Source organism: Lissotriton vulgaris, chromosome 3_1 (genome assembly GCF_964263255.1).
Source record: "Lissotriton vulgaris chromosome 3_1, aLisVul1.2, whole genome shotgun sequence".
Classification (NCBI taxonomy): domain Eukaryota; kingdom Metazoa; phylum Chordata; class Amphibia; order Caudata; family Salamandridae; genus Lissotriton; species Lissotriton vulgaris.
In genome coordinates, this window is record NC_141689.1 from 1,049,794,532 (window position 1) to 1,049,809,387 (window position 14,856).

A 14,856-nucleotide genomic window follows, 5' to 3' on the forward strand; every position below is an offset into this window, starting at 1 on the left:
CCACTTAAGAAGAAACCACAGATTAACATCGCTCAAATGAGCAATTTACGGCCTATCTCACTTCTCCCTTACATCGCCAAAATAGCGGAAAAATTGGCGAACCAACAACTTATGGCTCACATTGAAACCCAACAACTCTATCACCCCACCCAGGCTGGCTTCCGTGCTCTCCATGCCACGGAGTCGGCTCTACTCTACTCCACGGAGATGCTTAGAAAGCATGCGGATGAGGGTCAAACTGCGGCACTGATTCTTTTAGATCTCAGTGCCGCGTTTGACACTGTGGCCCATCACACTCTGCTACAGCGCCTGAGAGAGGGAGGAGTTGCTGGCAAAGCGTGGCATTGGCTGAAGTCCTTTCTCCTTGGTTGCAGCTTTTGTGTGGAGCAGGGGCCCCATAGGTCCAGAGCTATCGCCCTGAGCCAAGGAGTTCCCCAAGGCTCGAGCCTAAGCCCCACTTTATTCAACCTCTATGTTGCCCCAGTGGCATCTATTGCGGAGAAACATGGGGTTGTTGTGGTGACTTACGCGGATGAAACTCAGCTGGTTGTAGCTCTTTCTCAGCAAGCTGAGCAGGCAGCTAGTCAGTTTATATCCTGCCTGCAAGACCTGGCTAATTGGATGTCAAACAATGGTCTCAGATTAAATGGAGACAAGACGGAGGTGCTTATCGTAGGCAAGTCTCCGTCTATTTGGACATCCGCATGGTGGCCCCAGACCTTGGGCCCCTTACCTCAACCTAAAGAACAGGTCAAGAACTTGGGTATTTGGATGGACTCATAACTATCTTTTGAGTATCACACTAGACGTGTAGCCGGAACTTGCTTTGGCATTCTCCGTTGTCTGAGAAAGACACTCGACCTGCTCCCAGTGTCAGCAAGGAGGGCCCTGGTCCATGCCCTGGTGACTTCCAGGCTGGACTACGGGAATGCCTTATATCTGGGAGCTAACGTGAGATGTCTTCAACGTTTGCAAGGTATCCAAAATGCTGCTGCACGCCTAGTGTTAGCACTGCCAAAAAGATCTTCCACCAAAAAGGTATTGGGGACGCTCCACTGGCTTCCAATTAAAGAGCGTGTCCAGTTTAAAATCCTGTGTATAGGCCATCGGATCGCTCACGGTAAGGGCCCGAGTTTCCTGAGGAATTTGCTCACATTGTATAAACCAACTAGGCCCCTCCGGTCGGAGGGCACTGGGCTAATGTGTATCCTGAAGACTTGCAGGGCCAGGATGGGCGGCAGATCCTTCCGCCTTCTGGCAGCACGGAGTTGGAACACTCTTCCTCTCAGACTCCAGATGGAGCCGTCCGAAAAAGTTTTCCGCAAGGAACTCAAGACACATCTGTTCCCCAAATATTGAACTGCTCTTTTCAGGCTGTGCTAGGGATCTTTCAGGCCACTATTAGCACGGGGACACACTGCCTAGTGTAACCAGGCACTTTATAAGTTCAGTTAATAATAATAATTATAGTAAACACCAATGGGGAGTTATCAAGTAGTATTGAAGATATGCAAACCTGTCTTCGTTCTCTTTTTACAGACCTCTATAAAGAAGACCTGGCTCCATGCCCGAGTTCAATACAATCATGGTTGAGCAACAAATGAGTACCCTCCCTGTCAGAGGAGGGTAGGAACAACTTAGATGCCCCCTTCACTTTGGAGGAAATAACCGAGCAAATCAAAAAATCTAAGAATAAAAAAGCTGCAGGCTCGGATTCACTTCCGAACAAAGTGTATAAACTTCTTGCAGAGGAGTTGATTCCTGTACTAGGTACTATTTTTAACTCAGTTTACTGTCTTGCTGGTAAGGTCCCTGAGTCTTGGAAGGAGGCCACAATCATCCTGATTTTGAAACCAGGCAAGGATCCCCTAAAAGCTGACTCATATTGTCCAATCTCTCTGCTGAATGCCGATTATAAGATCTTTATGGGCATATTAGCAGGGAGAATGACGAAACTGGTCCCCAAGTTTGTCCACACCGACCAGAAGGGTTTTGTAGCAGGAAGGTACATTCAGGAACAGACACAACTGTTAATAGGTAACATCGACATGCCCATTGAGAGATCCGATCCTTTGGCCATAGTTGCCTTGGACGCGGCCAAGGCATTTGACAGAGTCTGCTGGATGTACCTTTAGGAAGTATTGGAGGTAATGGGATTCGGCCCCATCTTTATGCAAACCCTGAGGAATTGTTACCAGGGAGCCTCTGCTCGGATTCTCCTAAATGGTTTATTAACCTCAAGTTTTAACACTTTTATTCAACATCTACATCGAGCCTCTGGCACACGCCATTAGGTTAGATGAATCAATCTACCCCTTTAGGTCTGAACGTTTTTTGTAGTAGAAAAGCTCTACAGGTGGATGGCCTAATACTGTACACAAGTGGCCCCGAGGTGGTCATTCCCCGTGTAGAGGCGCTCTTGGTCGGATTCGGGTCCCTGTCAGGGTACTCAGTCAACAAATCAAAGGCAGAGGTTATGTGCTGGAATCTGGATCAATGGACAGGAACAGCCAGCACTGCGTTTAGATACTTGGGGATCTACATTGTTAAAGATCTGGAGAAAATCCCCCAGATTAATCTTAACAGAGTTATTAAAGAAACAGATTGCCGCTTTAGTAGATGGAGGAATCTCCCCTTAACCATCTATGGGAAAGTTAACCCAGTAAAGATAGTCATTCTCCCAAAGCTTTCCTTTCTATTTACCACTATACCTCTAACCTTTCCAAACAAGAGTATTAGCAAGGTGCAGAGCAAGATTGGGAATTTAATATGGGGGGAAAAGGGAGTCAGGCTGGCCTGGAAGAAACTCAGACGAAGACTTAATAAAGGGGGGTTGGCCCTTCCCAACATTAGTTGGTATGCAGCAGCATACCAGTTTAAAAGTATTCGGATGCTACTTGTGAAACCAGAGGAGTCCGCCTGGGGAAGGTTGTTGGGAGAAATGGTGAAAGCTGAAGGAGGGGGAGGTGGCAAGGCCTTTTTATATAAGTTTGGGGCTCCAAAGTTCTTTAAGCGAGTACGCCTGAAGGTCCTGAGGGCAGCCTTGGAGTTATGGTACAAGGTTAGACTCAAATGGGAGATAGGTTATCACCCGGACCTTGCTCCCATCTGGAATGCACCTGGAACACCTGGCTGCCTCAGAGACAGCTTGGCGTTACCCATAAAGAGGGCGGGTATAACTACTTGGTCTGATCTGGCAGACTCCGAGGGGATTCACCCCTGGGAATATCTGAGAGCTAGGATCGGCATAGGGCTCTCTAGATTCAAATATTTACAGTTAGTGTCTTGGTTTGATGCAGAAAAAGGAAAGTAAGAGGGAATGGGGAGATCGAAAGGTTGTGTCAATCCACTTACCCAAAAAGGAAAGAAATGTAAGTGTGGTATCACTGTCTAATAGAAGTCGAAGACCCTGAGAATCCTTCTTTAACGGCAGTATGGAATCAAACTCCCCTTGGACCCTTAATAGAGACCCTTTTTGAGCCCTCATTTAAGGTTTTATACAAGTATATCAAACCCGCCAGTTTAAAAAAGAGCCATTTCTTCATTAATAACAGGCTTTACTATCCCCAGCAAAGATAGCCAAGTTAGCTCCAACTCCACCTCCAAAGTGTCCGGGATGCATGACACCTTTAGCCAACGACCTACACATCTTTTTTTGAGTGTCCGGAACTGACAATCTTCTGGAAGTGGTTGACGACTCTCTCTGAGATATTTTTAAGACCAACATTGATGTCAATCTGCCACTAGTCGTTTTCGGCGATGATGGTATATTCTGTCAGACGGCACCACTGTCACATAGAGGGCTACTATTATACCTGGTACTATTAGCACTGAGAGAGGTCTTTAGGAAATGGAAAGACCCTCTATCACCGAAAAGGGAGCACTGGCTTAAAGCCACATTTGCTATGGCCCGCTTGGAATATGAAGGCGTAGAGGACAAGCCGTTAAACAACTGGCATCCTCTCATGAGTTGGGGACATAATTTAAGATTAATATAGCTGGTCCTATAATTACACCAAGCTCCCTCACAAAAGGGACTGGTCGGGTGACCTAAGCGAGTGCGGTAAGCCGGGAGGCCCACAGATTGCAACATCGGCTTCATACGACCCGCAAAGGCTTAAAAGGCGAGATGAGGACCAAACAAAAAAAGAAAATAATATTTCTGTAGTTGATGAAAGACAAGAATTAAAATCCACTGCAAGAGTATTGGGTAATGTTTAGCAGTGGGCTATAACAAGCCAAACATAATCCAGTGCTCAAGAAGCTGGTGTCCTGTTGCTAGTGGCAAGCTAAGGGGCCGATTAGGATTGCAGGCGGACTTTGCCCGTCCGCCATCCCTGTGGAAACGGGACCGTCCGCGACATGGGCGGCGGTCCCGCCATGGCAATTATGATGCGCCCGCCACACTGGCGAGTGCATCATGCTTATTTAACATTGCGGCGGGTGGTGCTTTAAGCAGAACCCTCAGCAATGTTAAAAATGCATATTTTGCATTTGCATTCACAAAGCTGCATACACCATGCGGTGCCTGCCGCATTGTGCATTTAAATGCAGGGGGGTACCACAGGTACCCCCCATGTCCACCCCCTCTCGCCTTCACCATGGGGGCCCGCGGGAGGCCCCAATGTAAAGACTGCATGCCTTTCCGTGGCGGCATTGCCGCCACGGAGGGGCATCTGCAGGAGGGCAGCCTAATATGGCTGGCGGTGTCTGGAAGACACCGCCAGCCATATGAACCCTTTTCCGCCCCGGCGATAAGGCGACCAGGGCGGAAAAGCGGCGGACGGTGTTTCCGTCCGCCGCGGTCCCCTCCGCCATTGTAATATGGCGAGGGAAAATAGGTGGCGGTCAGTCACGGATGGTGGACGGATCACCACCGCCTGCATGGTGGTGGTGATTCGTCCGCCATCCTAATCGGCCCCTAAGATCGAGCTATTAAGTGAAAGTACAAGGCAGGAAAGTGCATTCTCTGGTCTACTTTTGAAAATAAATCAAACATAAGCCATACGCAATATTGCATAAACAAGTGGTAATCTAATGGAAGTACATAAGAATAAAATAACACAAAAGCCTGCACTTACTTTCTACAAACCCTTAGCGTTTATTTATAACTTGGCACTCGTCCAAAAACTCACTAGTAACTGGATACAACCATATTTCAAGTCGGAATAATGCACGCAAAATTACTTTGTTGCACTCCTTGATACGACTTATAGAATGTAACAAAATAACCCAACAGCTACACTTTCATCTGTGCAGAAAGAAAGCAGCATTAGCGATGGCAGCCTTGCAACACTAAAGAAAATGTTTTGGCTTCCAATACAGGACTCGGGGTCTTCCCCCTCCCCCCATCCTGAAAAAGGTGGTATATGGGGACATGACTGAGACACCCTGACCCTCCGACATTTTTGGTGGTGGGACCCAAAGGTTACAATAATTTAAAAAAAAATTCTGCCAGTTGGTACCGCAGTACTTCCAGCCCTCTTGTGAGGTACTGTGGTTCTCCAGCGGGAGCCGCTGTGCAAGCTACCACCCCACTGTACTGCAGAAGCTTCCCCAAGGAAGATTGCATAATACTGTAGTACAATGGGGTAGAAGCTTGAATGGCCGGTATTAGGGGAATGCTGCAGTACCTGGGACAATGTTAAAAAGAAGAAGACAATTTGGGTCTCACAGATGGTGGTTCTGGTGAGAATGGTGTGAGAGTTTGAAATATATTTAGTTTTGTGAAATGGTCCATCTGAAAAGATAAGCAAGCATTTTTGGTGGCAAATACGAGATTTTAGTGGCTGACTATGAAATGTTTTATAGACACACAATCATGCGTTTCCTGAAGGCTTCTTGGTGGTCCACTTTTGGACGGCTCGGATGGCCCCAGCCCTCCGACGCCCACTCCCCCCATGACGTTGGACGGCCGGGGGCCGCCTGACGCATGCAAGGGGGTTACATCTTCCTGCTTTGGTGTCGTTAGCAAAAAAGAAAGACTGTTTATTCGATGTAGCAACTTTTTTAAGTCAAGCCCTAGACACAACTTTATACTCGGCCTGATTTAGATATCGGCGGATGGGTTACTCCGTTGTAATGGTGACGGATATCCCGGCCACTGAAATGTAAATCCCATAGGATAGAATGGGATTATATTTCGGCAGATGGATATCCTTTTTGATGGAATATTCCATTTGCCGATATCTAAATCAGGCCTTACGTTTTTTCCCCTAAAAGCATAATACATAATATATATACATACTATGGTCAATGAGCTTGGCTTTGGCAGTCAGTCAAATTTTGCTACTGCTGTTGTGTTTCTATCTAGGACCCTAATTCGATATTTCCGATTTATGCCCTTATGTGGTCATAATAAATAGTATCCTTATAAAAATCCTGATATACACTTCAGCATACTACATGGGCTAGTGAGTCTACCTACTTTACCCATTTGTTCCATTCTCTTGGAGGGACTGCACAAAATCTGTACACATTGTTCACATCCACCTAAAAATAGTTATTTTCTAGTGAAGACTATAGTAGCTCACTACGATTTTCCCTGATCAGAAGTAGCTCTCACTACAGAAAAGGTTGGCGACGCCTGTTCTAGTCAGAGACATATTGTTTCAATGTGTGTTTTATTTAATTTATTTTTAATACTAACTTTAAATGCTTGGTACTTAATTTACCCGCACTTTAGGCACCTTGTTAATTAGTTCCTGGCCTCTTTTTAAGGTCTTTGTTTAAAGTGTTAAGCATCATTGTAACTCTGTAGCCACCTGCAATGTGAGTGCAATTTGGTGATTTAGTCGTGCCTTATTCACCAATAACAACAATAAAATGCATGGCACAACTTGAAGGCATCTTATTTATAAAATATCACTAGCAAAAAGCTGCTCAGTAAATGTTTTCTAATTGTACATTTGTTATTGCAAGCACATGTGTCAGGATATCAATACAGACACCAGCGGAGCGAGGTATGGTTAGAAAACGTCTTTGGATGCCTGAAGAAAGGCCTGATGTACCTGCTATTGCCAAGGTCTAGTTTGGAAACTCTGGAAGTGATGGCAATGACAGGTGATGAACACAAGACCACTAACCTTTATGAAGGAAGGAGTTCAGGATGTAGTGTCACCAGGTGAGCAGTGGTAGAGCCTATTTGACCCCACTCTGAACTTTGCTCTTTGGCCAACAACATCTCATGATTGCATTGGCTTTTCATATCTCATTAGTTTACCCTTACCAATTGCATTTTCTCACCTTTGTTTTGTTGTTCCTTTTTGGTTGCTTTTCAGTTTTCGGTCTCATATGCCAATTTCCTCCCTTGTTTGTCTCTTATCGCTGGTCTGTCTTCTATGGTTGTATAGCTGCAACTGTATGACAGAGGCACGTATGGCGAATCCACACATGCCTCTACAACGTAGCCCGAACAACGGATGCACCTAAACAACCCATTTCTTTACCACACATTCCTTTACCACGCAATTTAGTGGTAAAGGCATGATTGGTAAAGGGATGTGTGGTAAAGATCACATCCCAGCCTCTCTGCCCTAAACCTCAAAACCCAGTCCCTTACCCTATAAACAACCGAACCCCCCTGAGTTCTAAAATCTACCCCACACTTAAACCTACCCCAACCCCACTGCCGTGCGCCCTAAGACCATGGCCCCTGCCCTATAAACAACCCAACCCCCCCTGAACCCTAAAAACTACCCCAACCCTAAAACAATCCCGACCCTCCCGCCCTAAACCCTAAAACTCGTCCCCCTGCTCTTAAAAACAGCCTGACCCCCGAACCCTAAAAATGATCACATCCATAAAACTACCCCCGCCCCCAAAAACCCAGCACCAGCCCCACTTACCAGTCCGCGTCCGCGTCCTCTTCCGACCCTTCCTCTTCCTGTGTCCGCCCATACGCTCATCTAGACCGTGCACTGCATAACCACGCATATGCATATGCATGGCTAAGGCATACGGGTGGTTAAGAGAAACGTGGTTGCGCTTTTGGGGAAACGGCATGCGGGGTTCTGCCTGAATTGTAAAGGCCATTTTCCATCTTATATTACTGTGTTGGTGCAGGATTGCTGCCCTTTAACGTCCAGGGGGGTCAGCCTTGGTATCCGGGAAGGCATCTGGCCTAAACACAGCAACCATGGTCCTGCAGCAGGGTAAGCACACTGGATTTCTGCTACCAGATTGTCATGCTCTGAAAACCACATATTCTTATCTTTTAGTGTCTATACTTTTTTCAAAGCTCCCTGTCCACAGATACCAGTTGACATTTCTGGAATCAACACCAGTCCGGTTCTGCCTGGGTTTCCTATTTGCTACTTCAAGAGCTCCTGTTCCTCACTCTTTCCCTTTCCCTTTCCCACCTGTCTATAATGATGTAGGAGTACTTTCCATCTCCAGAAAGACCAAGGGAAGGCCAGGATTGTATGGCGTCCACTTCTTCACCTACGCCTTGATAATGTGCCACTATGTTTCGTTGTATGTTATTTTTTTCTTTTTCAGCATGCGCGCATATAAAAAAATAAAAAAAGAATGCAGCCATTGCACAAGCCAGCAAAGGCCTGATCTATTGCCTGTACCAATACTTGTACGTAAATCTCAGCATTTGACATTTTGAGGTAATTCAAAGGCGAAACAAGGACTCTGGTTTGCTCTGGCCTGCATCAGTCAGATGAAAGGGATGTGCGTTGCGTAGCTGTGGTTAGACCTCTGCCCAGCAGACAATTACCCTTAATCAGCATCCCTTACAAAATGCATCAGTGCCTGTATCTCTCCCTAGGTGGCTGTTTTTCCCCTCAAGACCTGCAAGAAAGTGCTGCTGGTCCTAGGAAAGGGTAAAATATGAAAACGGGGAGAGAGAAGGGCAGTGGGGGGAGACGGTCAAAGAAGAAGAGTGAGTGGTAAGGGGTAAAAAGGAAGAAAAGATGTCGAGAGACGGTTACCAGTCCTTGGCGGGCCGAATATGAAAATGGTTTATGGACAAAGCATCCCAACTTCCTTCTGAGGAAAGCCTGCACTGATCAACAGCGTTCGGTTCAGTTCAAAAACGACTGTAGCAAAACTAACAAACCAGAGGCAAAATTTCCAAATGCCATCCTTTTGTTATATGATCATTATTTAAAAAAATGGCTTTGCTGGCAAATAGATTTTCATATAAAAGGCCCAGCACATGAATGAGAAGGCGGTATTGCTTCCTCTGTACATCTCGTTGGAGATTAGACGGTCATTATTCATGCCACATTTGTCTGCTTCTGAATAAGGTTTCTTTTCTATCATTAATGCCTTTGACAGATGTACAAATTATGGGGAAGTTACCAATTATGTGACTGTCAGTTCAAATCAGGGAGATGATTTATATTCGGAGGGCCATTCAACGAACACAGGTGAAGCCAGCAGCAAACTTGCAATATTTCAATGCTTGTCCTTCCAGCATTTCCCTTGCCCCTTAGAGCATGTGGAAAGTTTCGAATGTATATGATACTCTGGACCAGATGTACTTAGACGGAGCCAAGAAATGAGGGAAAACAGTGAATAATTTATACAAAGAACAATGGTGATCAGGATTGTTGAATAGGGTTAAATCAAGTGTTGCGCTTTGCGAATATGTTTAGTGAGCGCAACATGCGATTGCACAAAGCAAAATTACTATAAACAACAATTGGTCACAACGGGAATATATTATTCTCTAGTACCCACAAATTGACAACCACAGGACAAAATGCAAAAAAAGATTTTTTCTTGTTTATATAATTAATTAGATAATTAATGCATTCATTTCATCTACAAAGAAGTTGCTTAAATAGTGAATGAAAAAGAGAAAGTGATTGCAAGAAGTGCACCTGGAAAGGTCAAAGAAAAGGCAAAGATTTAAGTGCCACTATACAATATGTACAATCAATATTCACAAATTCATACAGAAACGTAGGTCTTCATCAGGACATTGGAAAGAGCAACCTGAAACCCACCGGATGGCCCCTACAGTGTTTCCTAATGGCCCCTACAGTGTTTCCTAAGTGTGTAGAGTGAAGAATACCTAGCACATCCGTTGCGTGAATCAGTGTGGACCATTGTGGACATTGTCACACACTGTATGATTTACCGGCCCCAGGAGCCCTTCGGGCCCTACATGTGAGACCCTCCACCCGACCAGTGAGTTTTAGGTTTCTCTTTCCACTGTCCTGATGGAGATGCCTGTTTAAGGAATAATTGGCCTGCCTTTTATTTGGGGTTGAAACGTCGACATACATAATCACCTGTACCCGACATACTACCCTTGTCTTAACCTTTTTCTTACACTACAGAGTGTTATGTCAGACGTTGGATGTTAGTATTACAAGGCAGTTCTGGTCATGCCTTTCTTCTTTTGTGTATGAATTTGTATATATTGATTGTACATATTTTATATTGGCACTTAAATCTTTGCCTTTTCTTTGACCTTTCTACGAGCACTTTCTTTTTTTCATTCACTATTTGAGCAACTTCATTGTAGATTAAATTAATGCATTACATATCTAATTAATGATATAAACAAGAAAAACATATTTTTTGCATTTTTTCATGTGGTTGTCAATCTTTAGGTACTAGAGAATAATATTTTCCTGTTGTGACCAATTGTTGTTTATACTATTACACACCCAGATCCTAGGGTTATTTGGGTTTCCCCATTGTTTAGCAATTTAAAATTACTGCAAAAAAATAGCAAAATACCTTCACATATAGGAACTGGCTTCATCGCAGAGCACTGTGGCACTGAAGCCAAGCCAGCTCTTATTTTTGTGGGAGATGTACTAATCAGGCCAGTGACGACTAATCACAGTAGGTGTGGCGTGGTGTGCCCCCACTTGACAGCCACCGTGCACAGCTTTGCTTAATGCTTCCTACAACATGTATTTTTACCAGACAGGCTATCAGTGTGGCGGCCTAGTTTGGTGGAGTGGGTGTTGCTGCCCAGACTAAGATCCCTGCCTCTCAGTGAGTGGCAGCAGTGCTTGAATTAAACTGAACCTGTCCAATGGGCTGAGAGCCAAGTAGCTAGCTCTCTGATAGAGGGCCGAATAAAGTATGGGACTGGGACAGAAAATGGGCCCGGGCACCAAAACAAAAGTAGCCCCATCAGTGAATTAGAAAGCTAAAAGTGTGGCACAAGTTTGCAAATTGGGGCAGTTTTTAACTTGTAAAGAGAGGCTGTAGAAATATTTCTGCAAGCTATGGAAGTATGCATTGATTTGAGCTTGCTGCAAGTAATGTTTGTTTTTTAATATCAGGAAAATCAGCAGTAAAAACCGGCCCAACAGACCATAAAACAGGCCCACAAACAGCCCAAAAATCCAGCCCACACACTGACCTGTCAGACCTGCCCTTGGGACACTGCCTGATTGCCCTATATGCCAGTCCGAACCTGGCAGAATACTTTTCCCTGCGTCAATACATGGAAAGTTATTGTGCACTCTATGAGAGAGTTTGGAGTATATTCCGGAGCTCATAGGTCTCTGAAAGAAAGCTGTATTGCCATGCCCAGATGCTAGCCCGGTAACAGCAATTCTGACTTGGCTTATTAATAGTATAAAACTGAATGATAATTGACTGGCAGACGGTGATCTTAAACACAATGGGGCTGATTATGATGTCGGTCAGAGTTGCCACCGACCGACATCATTGCAGAATCAAGACCGACCGACCTCAGGACGGCGGTCCTGTCCACAGAATTACGATACAACCGCACATACTCACTTTTCCCTATGGGAGCTTGTGCTACAGCCGTATACCGGCCGTGGCACGAGCTCCCATAGGGAAATAGGAGGTTGTATTCATCCCTGTACTGTGTAGATCCCAATCGGTGGCCGCAAAGAGAAGGGGCCTGTTAGAATTAATCAGGAAGCAATTGTAGAAATAGGTAGGTTTAATGTCCAGCACAGCATCAGCAAGTACACAGATCAAAATCCAAGGTACAACTGCTTCATTACACTTAAACCTTCTAGAATACAGTAGAGATTGGAATCATAACATAACATGCAGGGAAGACATCAGTGGAACAGAGTGATGTCATACAAGCATAAATAAATAATTAATAATGAGAGGCAAGACAGGATGTAACACATCCCCCTTTTCCATAACAAAGATACACTAAACATAGTCTCTATATTTCAAAGGTCTATTGGTAACCCGCACATCACGTTTGATCCTTGAGGCGATGGTGTCTTGATTACCCTGCCCTGAAATATCAGAACACGGTAAATTCTTAGCACAGGCACCATGAGCATCATGGTTACATTTTGCAATTCTTTTAGTGTTCCATAACTTACCATCCTGAGTAATAACAGAATTAGAGAACACTTTTTTACTTGTATAGGTCTACCAAACTTAGAGGAACCTTTAGTCATTAAACCAGGTTTCTTAATTCGCACCCAATCCCCTACAACAAAATCATGCATTTTGACATTCCATTTTTTGTTGTACCAGCACATGGTCTTATTCTGTTTCTCTTCGACTCTTTTAGCCGTATCATGTACACATTCCCTAGTTGATAATTTGTCTTGACATTTATCCATAAGCCACCATGGACAAATTTTGGAGGCTGGATCTCTACCCTTCAATAATTTGAAAGGACTAATTCCAGTCGTGGAATGGGGCGTTATTCGATAAACCCACAACCTCTCTCTCAACTCACTCAACCATTCTCCACGTGTATTAATGACATCAGCGACATAAGATTTCAACACCCTGTTGAACCTTTCTACTTGACCATTTTCATGTGGTTCATACAAAGATGTACATTTGTGCACAATACCATGTCCCTTCAGAAAGTTTTCCATCTCTAATGATTTCAACTGGACACCATTGTCCGTTACAAGAACAGAAGGACAGCCTTCTCGAGCAAAAATCTCCTTAAAAAACAAAATAACAGCATTAGTGGTGGCAGAGGGAACAAACTTCACCTCTGGCCACTTGGAATGGAAATCAATTAACACCAAAGCAAAACGTGAATTCTCTGGTAAGTTCTTGAAAGGTCCCGCAATGTCAAAAGCTAATTTTTTCCAAGGCACCTCTGGCCATTTTGTCACCTTTAAAGGTGGAACATTAGTTCTAAGCATCTTTTCACTAGATGTACACTCAGTACATTCCCTTACAGTTCTGTCAATGAACGCATCCATTCCAGGCCACCAAAAAAAAGTCCTTATCAATCTCTTCATGGACGATATACCTGGGTGTGTCTTGTGAGCCAATTTGAGAATCATGTCATGTATACCCTGCGGTGGAACACATTTGCCAGCTTTAAACAAAAAATCATTCTCCATTTCCAACTCATCTGCAACTTTAGCAAAAGGCAACAACTCCTCCATAATCATATTTTTCCTGGGCCAACCCTCCATCACAAATTTTTTGAGGGTGCTCCACTTATCGTCTTCACTAATGCACTTATTCCACATCTCCTCAGTAATCTCTTGAAACTGATCACCCAAAACATCAGTAATAGATACAGAAAAATCAAACTCTCTAATAACATCAACACCATTTTGTTTACATGGAAGTCGAGAAAGAAAATCCGCTGTGACATTTTTTTTTCCTGGGACATATTCCGTACTGAAATTATACTCCTGTAACTTGGATGACAATCTTGCAATTCTGGCAGTCGAATTCCATCCACCACCAGTAGATAGAATATTAACTAACGGCTTATGATCCGTTCGCAGAATAAATCTACAGCCCCAGACATACAAACGAAAATGTTCAACAGCCCACACACATGCAAGGAGCTCCCTCTCGATCACTGCATACCTCCTTTCACAGTCATTTAGTGTGCGAGAAGCAAAGGCTACGTTCCACTCCTCTTTTCCTTCTCTCTGTGACAGAACACCCCCTAGTCCATATAGACTCGCATCCACAGTTATAACACATTCTTTCTTCATCCTGAAAGGTTTCAATGTGGGGGCATTGACAATATCCCTTTTTATTGACTCAAAAGCCTCCTGTTGTTCCTTAGACCAAACATACATCACATTCTGTCTCAACAAACTTCGCAGCGGTTCCATTTTGGTAGCAAAACCTTGCACAAATTTGCTATAGTATTCACACATTCCTGTGAAAGACAGTAATTGATCCCTATTAACAGGTGATGGTGCTTTGAGTATGGCATCAACATTATTTTTCTTGGGAATAATTCCATCTCCAGATAAGGTATGTCCTAGATACTCAACTGAACGTTGGAACAGTTTACATTTGTGGGCTTTTAAGGTAAGACCATTATCTTCCAACCTTTTGCAAACTTCATAGAGATGTCCTACATGGTCATTTTCATTCCTTGAAAAAATCAGAATATCGTCCTGAAAGCACTTAACATATTCATCTAAATCTCTGAAAATCATAAACATGACTCTTTGGAAAACTGACGCGGCTGACGCCAGCCCAAAAGGCATTCTAGTGTATTGATATAAACCAAATGGTGTAATAAATGCTGTCAGTTTCTTAGATTCCTCTTTAAGTTCAATCTGATGGTACGCTGAACGCAAATCTAGCGTTGAAAATATTTTTGCACCTTCAAACATTGATACTACTTCGTTGATATTGGGTAAAGGGTGACAGTCTATGACAATATTGGCATTTAGAGCCCTGAGGTCTACACACACTCTTAATTTTTGATCCGGCTTGCGGACCAAAACTATGGGGGAAACCCACTCCGCTGACTCAATAGTTTCAATTATTCCCTCATCTGACAATTCTTTTAACATGTCTTTTAGTTCTTGTCTCACACTAATAGGTACACCCCTTATTTTTTGTTTCACCGGTATAGCATTGTCTTTTAAGACAATCTTGTGTGAGAAACTCTTTAGCCTCCCCAATTTGTCACAAAAAACATTTTTA